At 37.6% G+C, this 14597-nt stretch overlaps 1 long non-coding RNA gene across 1 annotated transcript; it reads left to right on the top strand.

Annotated features, from left to right (window-relative positions):
* Nucleotides 1–763: 763 nt before the first annotated feature.
* On the top strand, nucleotides 764–13003 carry LOC103104299 (uncharacterized). Its single transcript, XR_001622751.2, has 3 exons — nucleotides 764–1326; nucleotides 5560–5672; nucleotides 12230–13003. It is a non-coding gene; the product is annotated as an uncharacterized LOC103104299 (long non-coding RNA).
* The last annotated feature ends 1594 nt before the right edge of the window (nucleotides 13004–14597 follow it).

Genomic DNA, 14597 nt, shown 5'->3' on the forward strand with positions numbered 1-14597 from the left:
CCATAGCACTGCTGGGTCTGTACCCCAAAGAGATAATGGACACAAAGACTTGTACAAAAATATTCATAGCTGCGCTCTTTGTGGTGGCCCAAAACTGGAAAACGAGGGGATGCCCATCAATTGGGGAATGGCTGAACAAACTGTGGTATATGTTGGTGATGGAGTACTATTGTGCTCAAAGGAATAATAAAGTGGAGAAGTTCCATGGAGACTGGAACAACCTCCAGGAAGTGATGCAGAGCGAGAGGAGCAGAACCAGGAGAACATTGTACACAGAGACTAATACACTGTGGTATAATCGAACGTAATGGACTTCTCCATTAGGGGCGGGGTAATGTCCCTGAACAACTTTCAGGGATCCAGGAGAAAAAAACACCATTCATAAGCAAAGGATAAACTATGGGAGTGGAAACACCGAGAAAAAGCAACTGCCTGAATACAGAGGTTGAGGGGACATGACAGAGGATAGACTTTAAATGAACACTCTAATGCAAATACTATCAACAAAGCAATGGGTTCAAATCAAGAAAACATCTAATGCCCAGTGGACTTACGCGTCGGCTATGGGGGGTGGGGGGGAGGAAAAGAAAATGATCTATGTCTTTAACGAATAATGCTTGGAAATGATCAAATAAAATATATTTAAATAAAAAAAAAGAAGGCAAAAAAAAAATTAAAACTTCCCTTGAAAGGTGGTTTATACAATAAAAAAAAAAAAAGAGGGTATTTCCTAAATCCCTAGGAGTCATGAAGGGCATGTTAGGTCACCTTTTGTATTTGTATCTGCAAAGCTTTCCCCAGTAAATAGCACATAGTAAATACTCAATAAATCATTACGAAAAGCAGTACTTAATTAATTCACTCAATTTTCTTCAGCCTTGTATATCTTTAGTTAGGGTAACAATTAGCCTGACACAGTTGGATGCCCCATGGCCTTATTCTAACTTTCACTGCAAATTTATATAGAGACTTGAAAAGTAATAGGGTATAAAGGAGTTCATAGGGATGGGCAAGCATGGAAGGACACAGCCATTTGGGAAAAAGATGATGAATGATGGAACTCTTTGCTTCCCATTCACAGATTTGTCTCTCATTTAAATTGATACTGATTGAAAACCACAGTGATGCTTACTTAATATTTATGTGGTGATGTCTGTGTTAAGGGCCCTGATTCATAAATAAGTTTTCCCATAGATAGTAAAACCCTAGTCAATCTCCAAAAGCTTGAAATTGAAAAAGATATTTTCTTTTATTGAACAGAGTGAAAAATTGAGGATGAGGTCCAGTGTTCACCATGTGGAAGAAAAGATATGGCATTCAGAAAAGGTATCTGCAAGATAGGAGCTTTTGGAAAGGAAGGGGAAGAGGTTCACTAACCAAGTTTATCTTGAAGATAAGATAGTTATACTACGAAAGCTTGAGGAAGTTGGGATGATGGAGGCACGGTTGTTTATAGTCTGATTGAATGAATGAGAGTCTGAGGACTTCTTTCTGGAATGAACTAGAGGTTACCATTTTCTCTTTCTTCCCATTGTTGCCCTAAGTTACTGATTGATGTTAAAAAGAATGTGTTTTCAGTGAAACTGTGGATGTGCTAGTCACGGTGGTCAACATATAGTGTCTTAGAACTAAAAGGGGCCAAATTACTCCTAGTTCTGACTTCATAGTTGAGCTCATGGGTGACCATAGCCAATCATTCCCTTTTTTGCATCTGTTTGCTAATCTACAAAATGAGAGGATTTAGCTAGGTAATAGCCAAGATCCATTCCATGTTCTATATGCCACATTTTAGGAGAATCATTAATTTGAAATACAGCCATAGGAGAATGATGAGGATGGTGAGATGACTTGAAACTATGCTGTACAAAGATAGGTTGAAGGAACTGGAGATTCTTAGCCTACAGCAGAAGACTTGGGGATTCAAGTTGAGAAACATAATAGTTGTGTTCAAGGTTTAGAAGAGAATAGGGATTCTATTTGGCCTCAGAAGGCATAACCAGGATGTTTCAATGAGATATAGGGAAAAACTTCCTATTAGAAAGTGGAAAATACTACTTTAATAGGTCACTCTAGGTCAGTGAAGGCGAACATTTTAGAGACCAAGTGCTGAACCTCCCTCAACCCCCTACCCCTCCTTACCCCAGAGAGAGGTGGGAGGAAGAACTCCCATTGGGCTGCTGGATAGTGGGGTGGGGAAGGAGAACAGTTCCTCCCAGAGTCCCTCTGGCTTTCTAGTAGCAAACTCTGGTGGGTGATGGCAAGCATGTCCACAGAGAGAGCTCTATGTGCCTTTTTTTGTACCGGTGCCATAAGTTTGTCATCATTGCTCTAGGTCTTCAAGCAGAAACTGGGTAACTTTTTATTAGGTATGTTGGAGAGGGGATTCCTATTAAGGCTTGGGTTAGATTAATAGTCTGAGCATTCTGTGACACTGAATCATAGGTGCTTATCGGGCAGATTCTCTTTATATCACTAATCCTTCGTACATAGTATGTACTAAATAAATGTTTGTTGAGTAACAGTCAGCTTTAAATGTAGCAGAGCAAGGAAATGCTAAGTGATTTTTAAAAAGCGGGTAGGGGGCAGCTGGGTGGCTCAGTGGATTGAGAGCCAGGCACAGAGACAGGAGGTCCCGAGTTCAAATTTGGCCTCAGACACTCCCTAGCTGTATGATCCTGGGCAAGTCACTTAACCCCCATTGCCTATCCCTTACCACTCTTCTGCCTTGGAACCTATACCCAGTATTGATTCCAAGATGAAAGGCAAGGTTTTTTTTTTTTTTAAAAGGGGGTAAATATCTGTCTCTATTATGGTGATGGTAGATCTTATGCAGGGATGGGCTGGAGCCGGCTCAAATTGACTTGGAAAAGTCTATTGTTAAATTTCTAATGTGAGCATTTACATCCTGAGCATCAGTAAATATTACAAATCTGAGCTTGATTTATTATTTATTTTTGATTGTGTAGACTTAAAGTGATGGAGAAAATATTAATGATATAGATTAAAGTTAAAGTATATCATGTATACATCTTTTTTTCCTCAGAGAGAGCCAGTTGTTAAATATTTACCAACATATGGATGATCCTATGGGAATGGAAAGGTAGTGTAATAGGAGTCTGGTACATGTACAGAATACCACTCAAATTTCCTATATGGTGATGATGAGGAGTATGGTTCCTGTTTCCAGGAGATTTGGGATGATGTGTCTTAAAGAGATGGGAGAAAATGAGTAGACATTCTGTAATGGGTTCCAGTCATCTAACCACATGGTGAATAGGGACCCAAACACCTGCCATCTTTATTTCTTCCTCTTTACCTCACTGTTCTTAGAGAACTCAACTACTCCTGTACAAGGTGATTAGTGAAAGGAGTAGCTCAATAGGTCTGGAGGGCATTCTGGTCTTCCAGAGTTTGGTTTGCCATTCAGGAAGCATGATTGCCCTGAGGAGCAAGGAGTAACCTTCAAGACTATCCCAGTGGGATTTATCTGGTAGTTATTCCTTTTTCCCCCCCCCCAAATGTTCAAAGTTTCCCTTTATTTTTAATTCTTTCAGGAGTTAATCACATCTAGGCTTTGGATCCAAACTTGGTAGGACTGAAGCTTTGTAGCAACTGAGTTAAGTTATGTTTACTCTCCCCCAAGAAAGAGGAAAGTATGCCCTGAGGTATTAGGGAAAATGTTTGTACTTGTTCTTGATCTTCAGAGTAAATATCCCTTTGGAAAAAATACCCAAAGTTAACTGGTTTAATGGAGCTAGAGCCCCAGTCATTTTCCCTTAACAAAGAGAGGTCTGTGGGGGCTTGAGTTGATGATAGTAAGAAGACCTCATTAGCTTTCAGGGTATCCTAGAACCTTGAAAAACAGTTGGCCTTGGGTCAAAGATCATCCCCCTTATCATAGGAAAGAATAAAATGACCAGATTGGAAAAAAATTCAAGACAGGAGAGAATTAAAGGTAAAACAACAACATACCATACGTTATAGGCTTGATGAACAGAACCAGTGTGATGCCAAAACTTAGTTACAAAAATATCTCCACTGATGGGAGAGATGAAACTCTAGACTCTATAAGACCAAGACTACTGGAGGAAGTGCCCCTGCATCATCTGGACTGTAAGACTTATCTACTGCAGCCTGGGACATTATGTCCTTCTAAATTTATACTTGTTCATTTTCCCTCCAGTTCATATTATTGAGTTAGCCAAAGAAATCTAATTTTCTTTCCTACTGGCTCTCCATAAATCATCAATGCCTCCAGCACACTGTCTTGCTTCCCAGCTTCCTTAAATCTCTAACTTCATTCAATGTTCAGCTACTTCCAGTGGGAGGCCTTTTCTGCTCTCATCTTCACCCCCCATCCCTACCTGTGAATGACCTGGGGTTTACAATATCCTACGCTACTTAGGGAGACATGTTATTTCACCAATAGAATTCAAGGTCTTCATGGGCAGGGACTGTTTCATCTTTGTATTGTGTTCCTAGAACTTAGCATAGTACCTTGCACATTGTAGGCCCTTAATAAATGCCCACAGAAACGGAAATGGATGGTAGTTGGAGTCACATAAAATTATCTGTTGATTGAGTGAGAAGTATGGTACAGCCAAAAGAATGGAGAAGGTAGAGTCATAGAACCTAAGATCAAATCCCATCTTTGTTCTGTTGTAACCTATAAACTCTTGGGCATTGGGCTGCTAGGTGGCACAGTGGATAGAGTGCCAAGACCAAAATCAGGAAGACTCATCTTCCTGAGTTCAAATCTGGCCTCAGACACTTAGTAGCTATGTGACCCTGGCAAGTCACTTAACCCTGTTTGCCTCAGTTTCCTCATTTTTTAAAATGACCTGGTGAAGGAGTGGAGTGGTAAAGCACTCCAGTATCTTTGCCAGGAAAACCCCAACTGGGGTCACAAAGAGTCATACATAACTGAAAACAACCAAACAGCAATATCTTGGGCAAGCCACTTAATGCCTTTGTTTCCTCATATATAAAATGAGTGGTTTGGGCTAGATGGCTTGTGAAATCCCTGAAGGGATATGAGGGAAACAGAGGATATGTGAGGTAAAATAACTTGAATCTCACCTTCTACAGGAGGCCTTTGCTGTTTGCCTCCTACCTGAGCCTTACCTCTCATTTACAGCCAGGCCACAATCGGTGTTAATAATTGGATCTTCTGAAGTAGTCATGTTGTTTGAATTCACACAGTGTATTTCCTTTGGGCTGGAACAAATGGCCATATTTTACATAATTAGAACTTTGAATGGTATGAATCCTAATGCATGTAACCACTTTGGGTTGTGAATTTATATTAATCAGGACCTAGCTGTATTTTGGGTGAAAATGGCTCTCTTCCCCATTCCCAGATTGCTTTCTTTCTTCATCTGTACTTTACAAAATCCTGTCTACAGTGCCTCTCTCTTAGTAAGTGCTTAATGTGGTTGGCATTTGTCCTATGTTTCTGAAGAGGACCAATGGCATCACAGGATTATATCTTGATTTACACATGAATTGACTTCAAGTGAGGAAGAATTGTACAAAGTCATCAATCTCTCTCTTTTCCAGAGTCATCCAAGTACAGTGGCAAGACAAAAGTCAGATTGAAAGGAACGCAGCGGATGACATTGGCGTCTTCCATGTCTGACCGAGCTCTAAGTGTTCCACGGTGCCTGCTTCAGGTACCAACGTGGCTTTTGGAATAAGTATTTAGTGAAGATTTTCTGATTAACTGACTGCAGAGGATAACACAGCTCATAGGTCACGGAACCAGGACTAGGAACCCAATCTTCTATATCTACTGAGCCGTATTGATTCTTGGTGAATGTGTTGCATGGAGACTGGTTAACATGTGGAACATTCCACAGTGCAGCAAAAAGAAAAGAAATGAAAGAGATCTTAACAAGTGTCAGATTAAATTGTAGTGGAATGAGAACTGGGTAGAAAATCAGAAGAGAGTTGGAATTGAGTTCTAACTCTGCCCCTTATTAGCTGGGTGACATTGGGAAACTCATATCACCTCTCTGAAATCACTTTCATTTTCCTGTAGTAATACCTACACCAACTACTTATCTCTAGGTTTGGATCCCATGAGAAAGAGTATGGAGTTCTTTATAATCATAAAATGCTATAGAAATATGAGGAATCATGGGCAGCTAATTGGCACAGTGGATAGACTACTGGACCTGGACTCAGAAAGATGGGAGTTCCTGCCTCAGACCTTACCAACTGTGTGACCCTAGACCAGTCTCTTAACCTTGTTTGCCTTAGTTTCCTCATCTATAAAATGAACTGAGGAAGGAAATGGTAAACCACTACAGGATCTTTGCCAAGAAAACCCCCAAAGAGGCCACAATGAGTTAGGCACAACTAAAACAACTAAACAACAACATCATATAATAGTAATAATAATTTAAAAGTTTAAAATAATAATAGGTAGCATTTATAGAATGGTTTAAGGTTTACAAAGAACTTTGCCCATGTTGTCTCATTTGATCCTCACAATAACACAGAGAGGAAAGTATTATTATCCTCATTTTACAGAAGAGGAAACTGAGACAGACACAATTAAAGTGACGTGCCCATGGGGTTACATAACTAATAAGCTTTTAAAGTAGGATTTGAAATCAGATTCCCTTCTGGCAAATTTGTAAGAAAAAGAAAAATATGCATGATACCCTTTAACATTAAATATGCACTGTTGCCATTTTTTCTATCATTAACGAGTCTAGACAATGAACAAAACAATAAAACAAGTCCTGGTTTGTAACATTGCTGATTTTCTAGGTACACCTTGTGGAGATGGGATTGGCTCCCCCCTTGCCTTCTTTTAAATTTAATCAAACAAAAATTGAAAACACCCCTACTTAACACTAAGTAGGGGAGATCTGCAAACCATTTTCTTTTTTTTCCCATTTGAATTAGTTTATTTAGTCAATTTAGAACATTATTCCTTGGTTACAATAATCATATTATTTCCCTCCTTCCCCTCCACTCAAGCTCTTACCTCAGTCCACATGAAATTTCATTGGGTATTACTTGTGTCCTAGATCAGAACCTATTTCCATGTTGTTGATGTTTCCATTAGGACATACATTTAGTCTACATCCCCAACCATATCCCTTCGATCCATGTATTCAAACAGTTGTTTTCCTTCGGTGTTTTTGCTCCCACAGTGTTTCTTCTGAATGTGGATAGTGGTTTTTCTCATTGATTCCTCCTAGTTGTTCAGGATCACTGCATTGACACTAATTGAGAAGTCCATTACATTCAATTGTACCACAGTGTATCAGTCTCTGTGTATAATGTTTTCCTGGTTCACCTCCTCTCACTTTGCATCACTTCCTGGAGGTTGTTCCAGTCACCATGGAATTCCTCTACTTTATTATTCCTTTGAGCACAATAGTATTCCATCACCAACATATAACACAATTTGTTCAGCCATTCCCAATTGAAGGACATACCCTCATTTTCCAATTTTTTTTTTCCACCACAAAGAGTGCAGCTATGAATATTCTTGTACAAGTCTTTTTCCTTATTATCTCTTTAGGGGGTAGAAACCCAGCAGTGCTATGGCTGGATCAAAGGGCAGTCTTTTATCGCCCTTTGGGCATAGTTCCAAATTGCCCTCCAGAATGGTTGGATCAATTCACAGCTCCACCATCAATGAATTAATGTCCCAACTTTGCCACATCCCCGCCAGCATTCATTACTTTCCTTTGCTGTCATGTTAGCCAATCTGCTAGGTGTGAGGTTGTTTTGATTTGCATTTCTCTGAATAGAAGAGATTTAGAATACATTTTATGTGCTTTTGAATAGTTTTGATTTCTTTAACTGAAAGTTGCCGATTCATGTCCCTTGTCCATTAATCAATTGGAGAATGGCTTGATTTTTTGTACAATTGGTTTAGTTCTTTGTAAATTAGAGTATTAGATCTTTGTCAGAGGTTTTTTGTAATGAAGATTGTTTTCCAATTTGTTGCTTCCCTTCTAATTTTGGATGCATTAGTTTTGTTTGTACAAAACCTTTTTAATTTGATGTAATCAAAATTATTGATTTTACGTTTTATGATTTTTTCTAGCTCTTGCTTGGTTTTAAAGTCTTTCCTTTCCCATACAGCTGACAATACTATTCTGTCTTCACCTAATTCGCTTAGAGTTTCCTTCTTTATATTCAGGTCATTCACCCATTCTGAGTTTATCTTGGTGTAGGGTGTGAGATATTGATCCAAACCTAATCTCTCCTATACTGTCTTCCAATTTTCCCAGCAGTTTTTATCAAATAGTGGATTTTGATCCCCAAAACTGGGATCTTTGGGCTTATCATAGACTGTCTTACTGAAGTCATTCACCCCACGTCTATTCCACTGATCCTCCTTTCTGTCTCTTAGCCAGTACCATATTGTTTTGATGACCACTGCTTTATAGTATAGTTTCAGATCTGGGACTGCAAGTCCTCCTTCCTTTGCATTTTTTTTTCATGATTTCCCTGGATATCCTTGATCTTTTGTTCTTCCAAATGAACTTTGTTATGCTTTTTTCTAATTCTGTAAAGTAGTTTTTTGGTAGTTTAATGGGTATACCACCAAATAAGTAAATTAATTTGGGTAGGATTGTCATTTTTATTATGTTAGCTCATCCCACCCATGAGCAATCAATGTTTTCCCAATTGTTTAGATCTAGTTTTAATTGTGGGAGAGTGTTTTGTAGTTGTGTTCATATAGTTCCTGTGTTTGTCTCGGCAGATAGATTCCTAAGTATTTTATTTTGTCTAAGGTGATTTTGAATTGGATTTCTCTTTCTAGTTCTTGCTGCTGAACTGTGTTGGAAATATATAGAAATGCTGATGACTTATGCAGGTTTATTTTGTATCCTGCAACTTTGCTAAAGTTGTTTATTATTTCCACTAGCTTTTTGGCTGATTCTCTAGGATTCTTTAAGTGGACCATCATATCATCTGCAAAGATTGATAGCTTGGTCTCCTCATTGGCATTTTTAATACCTTCAATTTCTTTTTCTTCTCTAATTGCTACTGCTAGTGTTTCTAGTACAATGTTAAATAATAGAGGTGATAATGGGCATCCTTGTTTCACTCCTGATCTTATTGGGAAGGTTTTGAGTTTATCCCCATTGCAGATGATGTGTGCTGATGGTTTTAGATATATACTGTTTATTATTTTTAGGAAAGGCCTTTCTATTCCTATGCTTTCTAGTATTTTCAATAGGAATGTGTGTTGTCTATTATCTCTTGAGATAATAATGTGATTTTTGTCAGTTTGCTTGTTAATACGGTCAATAATGTGGATGGTTTTCCTAATATTGAACCATCCTTGCATTCCTGGTATGAATCCTACATGATCATAGTGAATAACCCTTGTGTTGACTTGCTGGAGTCTTTTTGCTAGTATTGTATTTAAGATTTTTGCATCTATATTCATTTAGGAGATTGGTCTATAGTTTTCTTTGTTTTTGGTCTGTTTGGCTTTGGGGTCAGTACCATATTTGTGTCATAAAATGAATTTGGTAGAACTCCTTTTTGGCTTATTCTATCAAATAATTTGTATAATATTTGGATTAATTGTTCTTTGAATGCTTGATAGAATTCATTTGTGAATCCATCTGCACCTGGGGATTTTTTCTTATGGAGTTCTTTGATAGCTTGTTCAATTTCTTTTGTGATATGAGGTTCTTTAAGTAATCTATTTCTTCCTCTGTTAGTCTAGGCAATTTATATTTTTGTAAATATTCATCCATACCACTTAAATTGCCATATTTGTTGCCATATAATTGGGCATAATAGTTTTTAATGATTGCCTTAATTTCTTATTCATTAGAAGTGAGGTCTCCCTTTTCATCTTGGATACTGTCAATTTGTTTTTTTTCTTTCCTTTTTTTAATTTGACTGACCAGTACTTTGTCTATTTTTTTTTGTTTTTTTTTTCCCAAAGTACCAGCTTCTAGTCTTATTTATTACATCAATAGTCCTTTGACTTTCAGTTTTATTAATTTCAAGGATATAAATTTGCCCCTGAGTACTGCTTTGGCTGCATCCCATAGGTTTTGAAAGGATGTCTCATCATTTTTATTTTCTTCAATGAAGTTATTAATTGTTTCTATGATTTGTTCTTTAACTAACCAGTTCTGGAAAATTGTATTGTTTAATTTCCAATTAATTTTTGATTTACCTTTCCATGTACCCTTCCTAATTATTATTTTCATTGCATTATGATCTGAGAAGGTTGCATTTATTATTCCTGCCCTTTTGCACTCATTTGCAATGTTTCTATGCCCTAACACATGGTCAGTTTTTGTGAATGTACCACATGCTACTGAAAAGAAGGTATATTTTTGTCCCTATTCATTTTTCTCCATATGTCTACTAATTCTAATTTTTCTAAGCTTCCATTCACTTCTCTTACCTCTTTCTTATTTATTTTTTGGTTTGATTTATCTAGTTTGGATAGAGGAAGTTTCAGATCTCCCATAAGTATAGTTTTTCTGTCTATTTCATCCTTGAGCTCCTCTAGTTTCTCCTTTAGAAATTTGGATGCTATGCCATTTGGTGCATACATGTTGAGTACTGATATTTCCTCATTGTCTATACTGCCTTTTATCAGGATGTAATTACCTTCCCTATCTCTTTTAACTAGATTTATTTTTACTTTGGCTTTGTCAGATATCATGATTGTGACTCCTGCCTTCTTTTTATCAGTTGATGCCCAGTAGATTTGGCTCCATCCACTTACTTTCAACCTATGCGTATCTACCTTCCTCATGTGTGTTTCTTGCAGACAGCATATGGTAGGGTTTTGGATTCTAATCCACTCTGCTATTTGCTTGCATTTTAAGGGTGAGTTCATTCCATTCACATTCAGAGTTATGATTACTAGCTGTGTATTTCCCAGCATTTTGATTTCTATTCCTGGTCCTGCCTTTTCTTCTTTCATTATTTCCTTCTACAGCAATGTTTGTTTTTAGTCAATCCCCCTAGTTCCCACCCTTGATTTACTTCCGTTTCTACCCCCCACCCTTCTTATTTCCCCCCTTATTTGCCTTGAAGTCTTTCTAAAACTACCCCCAACCCTCTCCCTTCCTTGTACTGCTTCCCTTCCCACCAGTCCATTTGTTACCCTTCTACTCCCCTATAGTGTGCAAATCTATTCTCTGCCCCAATGGATTGGCTTGTTCTTCCCTCTTTGTGTCAATTTCAATGCATGTAAGAGTTGAGTATTTCCTATCTTCAGTCTCTTTAACATTCCAGTGTATTGATTTCCTCTCCCCTCCCACCATGAGCTTCTTTGTGACATATAAATTTACCCCCTTTTGTTTCTTTTCAAATTTCTTTTAGTATTAACCTCTTTTTTAGCTATAGTTGCATATATATATACATGTATTTGCATTTATGCATACATATATCTATATCTATTTATGTCTTGTTATTTCATCCTATACAGTGTGTCACTGTTCCCTCTACGTGAAATTCTTCTAACTGCCCAATTGAAAATAACAATTTTTAAGAGTTATCAACGATCTCTTTTCTTATAGGGATACATATCATTTTAACTTATTGAGTCTCTTTAAAAAAGTCATTTTTTTTGTTTTGTTTTTGTCCCCCCCCCCCCACTTTTTAAATTACCTTTTGATGATTCTCTTGAGTTCTGTGCTAGGGCATCAAATTTTCTGTTCAGGTCTGGTCTTTTCTTTACAAATTCTTGGAATTCTTTTTTGTTGTTGAATGACCATACTTTACCCTATAAAGTCAGATTTGCTGGGTAGTTGATTCTTGGTTGTAGACCTAGTTCCCTTGCTTTCCAGAATATCATATTCCATGCCTTTCGGTCCTTCAGTGTGGATGCAGTCAGATCCCGAGTTATCCTCACTGTGGGTCCGTGATCTGAATGACTTATTCTTGGCAGCTTGTAATATCTTTTCTTTGGTCTGATTGTCCTTGAATTTGGCTATAACATTCCTGGGTGTTGTCAGTTGGGGATTAAGTACAGGAAGTGATCTGTGCATTCTTTCAATCTCCACTTTTCCCTCTTGTTCCAGAATATCAGGTCAGTTTTCTTAAATAATTTCCTGTAGTATTATGTCCAGGCTTTTTCTTTTGTCACGGTCTTCTGATCGATCAATGATTCTTAAATTGTCTCTCCTTGAACGATTTTCTAAATCCTCTGTTTTGTGAATGAGATGCTTCATATTTTCCTCAATTTTTTCATTCTCTTGGTTTTGTTTTATAGTGTCCTGCTGCCTTCAGAAAACTCTGGAAAGACACGAACTGATGCAAAGTCAAATAAGCAGAACCAGAACATTGTATGATGAACAGTTGTGAATGATCTAGTTATTCTCAACAATACAGTGATCCAGGACAATTCCAGCCATTTCATGAAGAAAAATGCCATCTGCCCTCTGAGAAAGAACTGGAGTCTGAATGCAGACTTAAGCATACTGTATTTACTCTTCTTTCTTCTTTTTATATTTGAGAATTCCACAAAATGCCTGAAATGAGAAAATGTTTTACATGATTACACATGTAAAATTCCCTATCAGATTGCTTGCCATCTCAGGGAGAAGGGGAAAGCAAGGAGGCAGAGAGAGAAGGAGAGTCAGAAGGGAGAGAATTTGGAACTCAAACTTTAAAAAAATGAATGTTGAAAATAGTTTTTATATGTAACAGGGGAGAAAATAAAATGTTATTAAAAAATAAAAAAACAAACCCAAAAACCAAATGGCTTTCCTTTCCATCCTTTCTTCATTGATTCCCACTGTCCTTGTTCTGATACAGGAACTTAAGACCTCCAGTCTGGTTGCTTACACAGGTATCTTCTCTGGTATCTGAGAGGACAAGTTCTTTTGATCTATACTCTTCTGGCACTTAAATGTTACCTAAATATCACTTTCACCATGTTAATACCTCGCTTAAACACCATCAGTAGCTCTCAAGTTCTTAGCACAACCAATCACAAAAACTCATCAATCTGAATTTGAAAGTCTTACAAATTATTGGATCACAAACTTAGAATTGGAAGGGACATTAGATGTCATCTAGTCCAGCTTTCTCATTTTGCACAAGATGAACCTGAGGCTTAGATTTGAGCCCAGGTCTCCTGACTCCTGGGCAGCTAAGTAGTACAGTAGATAGAGTGGAATTCCTAGAGTCAGGAATACTTACCTTCTTTAATTCAAATCCAGACTCAGACCCTTACTAGCTGTGTGACCCTAGGGCACTTAAGCCTGTTTGCCTCAGTTTCCTTATTTATAAAATGAGCTGGAGAAGGAAATGGCAAACCACTCCATTATCTTTGCCAAGAAAGCACCAAATGGGATATGAAGAGTTGGATATGACTGAAAACAACTCAACAGTAACTCTCAACTCCATTGAACCATACTGTCTCCCTCCACTACCTGTCAGTTTTTATGGAAGTCTCTTTAGAGGCAGCTTGGTGGCTCAATGAATAGAACATGAGATCTGGAGTCAGAAAGACACAAGTGCATATCTGACCTCAAACACTAACTCTGTGACCCTTGGCAAGTCACTTGATCTTTTTCTGCCTCAGTTTCATCATTTACAAAATGGGGATAAAAATAGCACCTCCCAGGATTCAAATGAGATGTTGCAATTCAAAGCACAATGTCTGGCACATAGTAGTCACTTAAATACTTATTTCCTTATATTCATTATTCACCTAACAAGCACTTTTGGTTTTACTTAGGTAGATTTCTTCACCATTCCATAGATAAGTGTTGTATAACAATGTCTTGTCTCATGTTTCCTTCATGAATGGTCTCCTTTCTCCATTGCTCTCATTCATACTTTGGAACTTAGGACAAGTTTGTCTCCTTTCCATTAATTTCTTTTTTGAATATTCTAACTTTTATTGTTTTCTTTTTTCCTTCTAACTTTTTAAGCAATCATAGTCTACATTTTACAATTATATTCTATCTTAAATTATTTGCTATTGCTTCATTTTTGTCAGGTCTAGTCTCCTCAAGAAAATGATTCTAATCCTAAATTCATATTCCTTGAGGACAGTAATCATGTCAGAAACATCCATATCCCCCAGAGTGCCTGTACTAGCAGAGTACATAACAGGTACTCATCCTATTAAGTGACCTCCAGGGAGATCTCCTAAGCAATGGAATCAACAGAGAAAATGCAGAGAAATCCATCACACTGAGATCCCTTTGGTATCTCTGGCTTCACTGAGAAGACAAAAGAATTTAATAGAAGAGATAAGAAAAAACACTCCCATTTCTGAAGATTCCAGTTATAACCAGATGTCCTCTATCTTCCTCTCCTTCCTCCCAACCCCATCTCTTTCTTCTCCTTTCTTTTCCCTTCATATAGAACTTATGCCCCTAGTAATGTTCTTTCATCTGTTATATTTTTAAAACAACATTAATCTATGCCAGGTTGAATATATCTGTACAGATTTCTGCTAAAAAGAACCTTGATTCCACCCTAATGTGGAGGCAAAAACCAATGGCTACTTTGTGTACACTCTGATGAATATGAAGGAGACTGGAAATCTATATTCTGTTAGCCTGAAATTAGAAAGAGGGATGAATAAAGGATACCAATATTGAATTTTCGTCTCAGAATTTCTT

Source organism: Monodelphis domestica, chromosome 6, assembly GCF_027887165.1.
Source record: "Monodelphis domestica isolate mMonDom1 chromosome 6, mMonDom1.pri, whole genome shotgun sequence".
NCBI classification, from domain to species: domain Eukaryota; kingdom Metazoa; phylum Chordata; class Mammalia; order Didelphimorphia; family Didelphidae; genus Monodelphis; species Monodelphis domestica.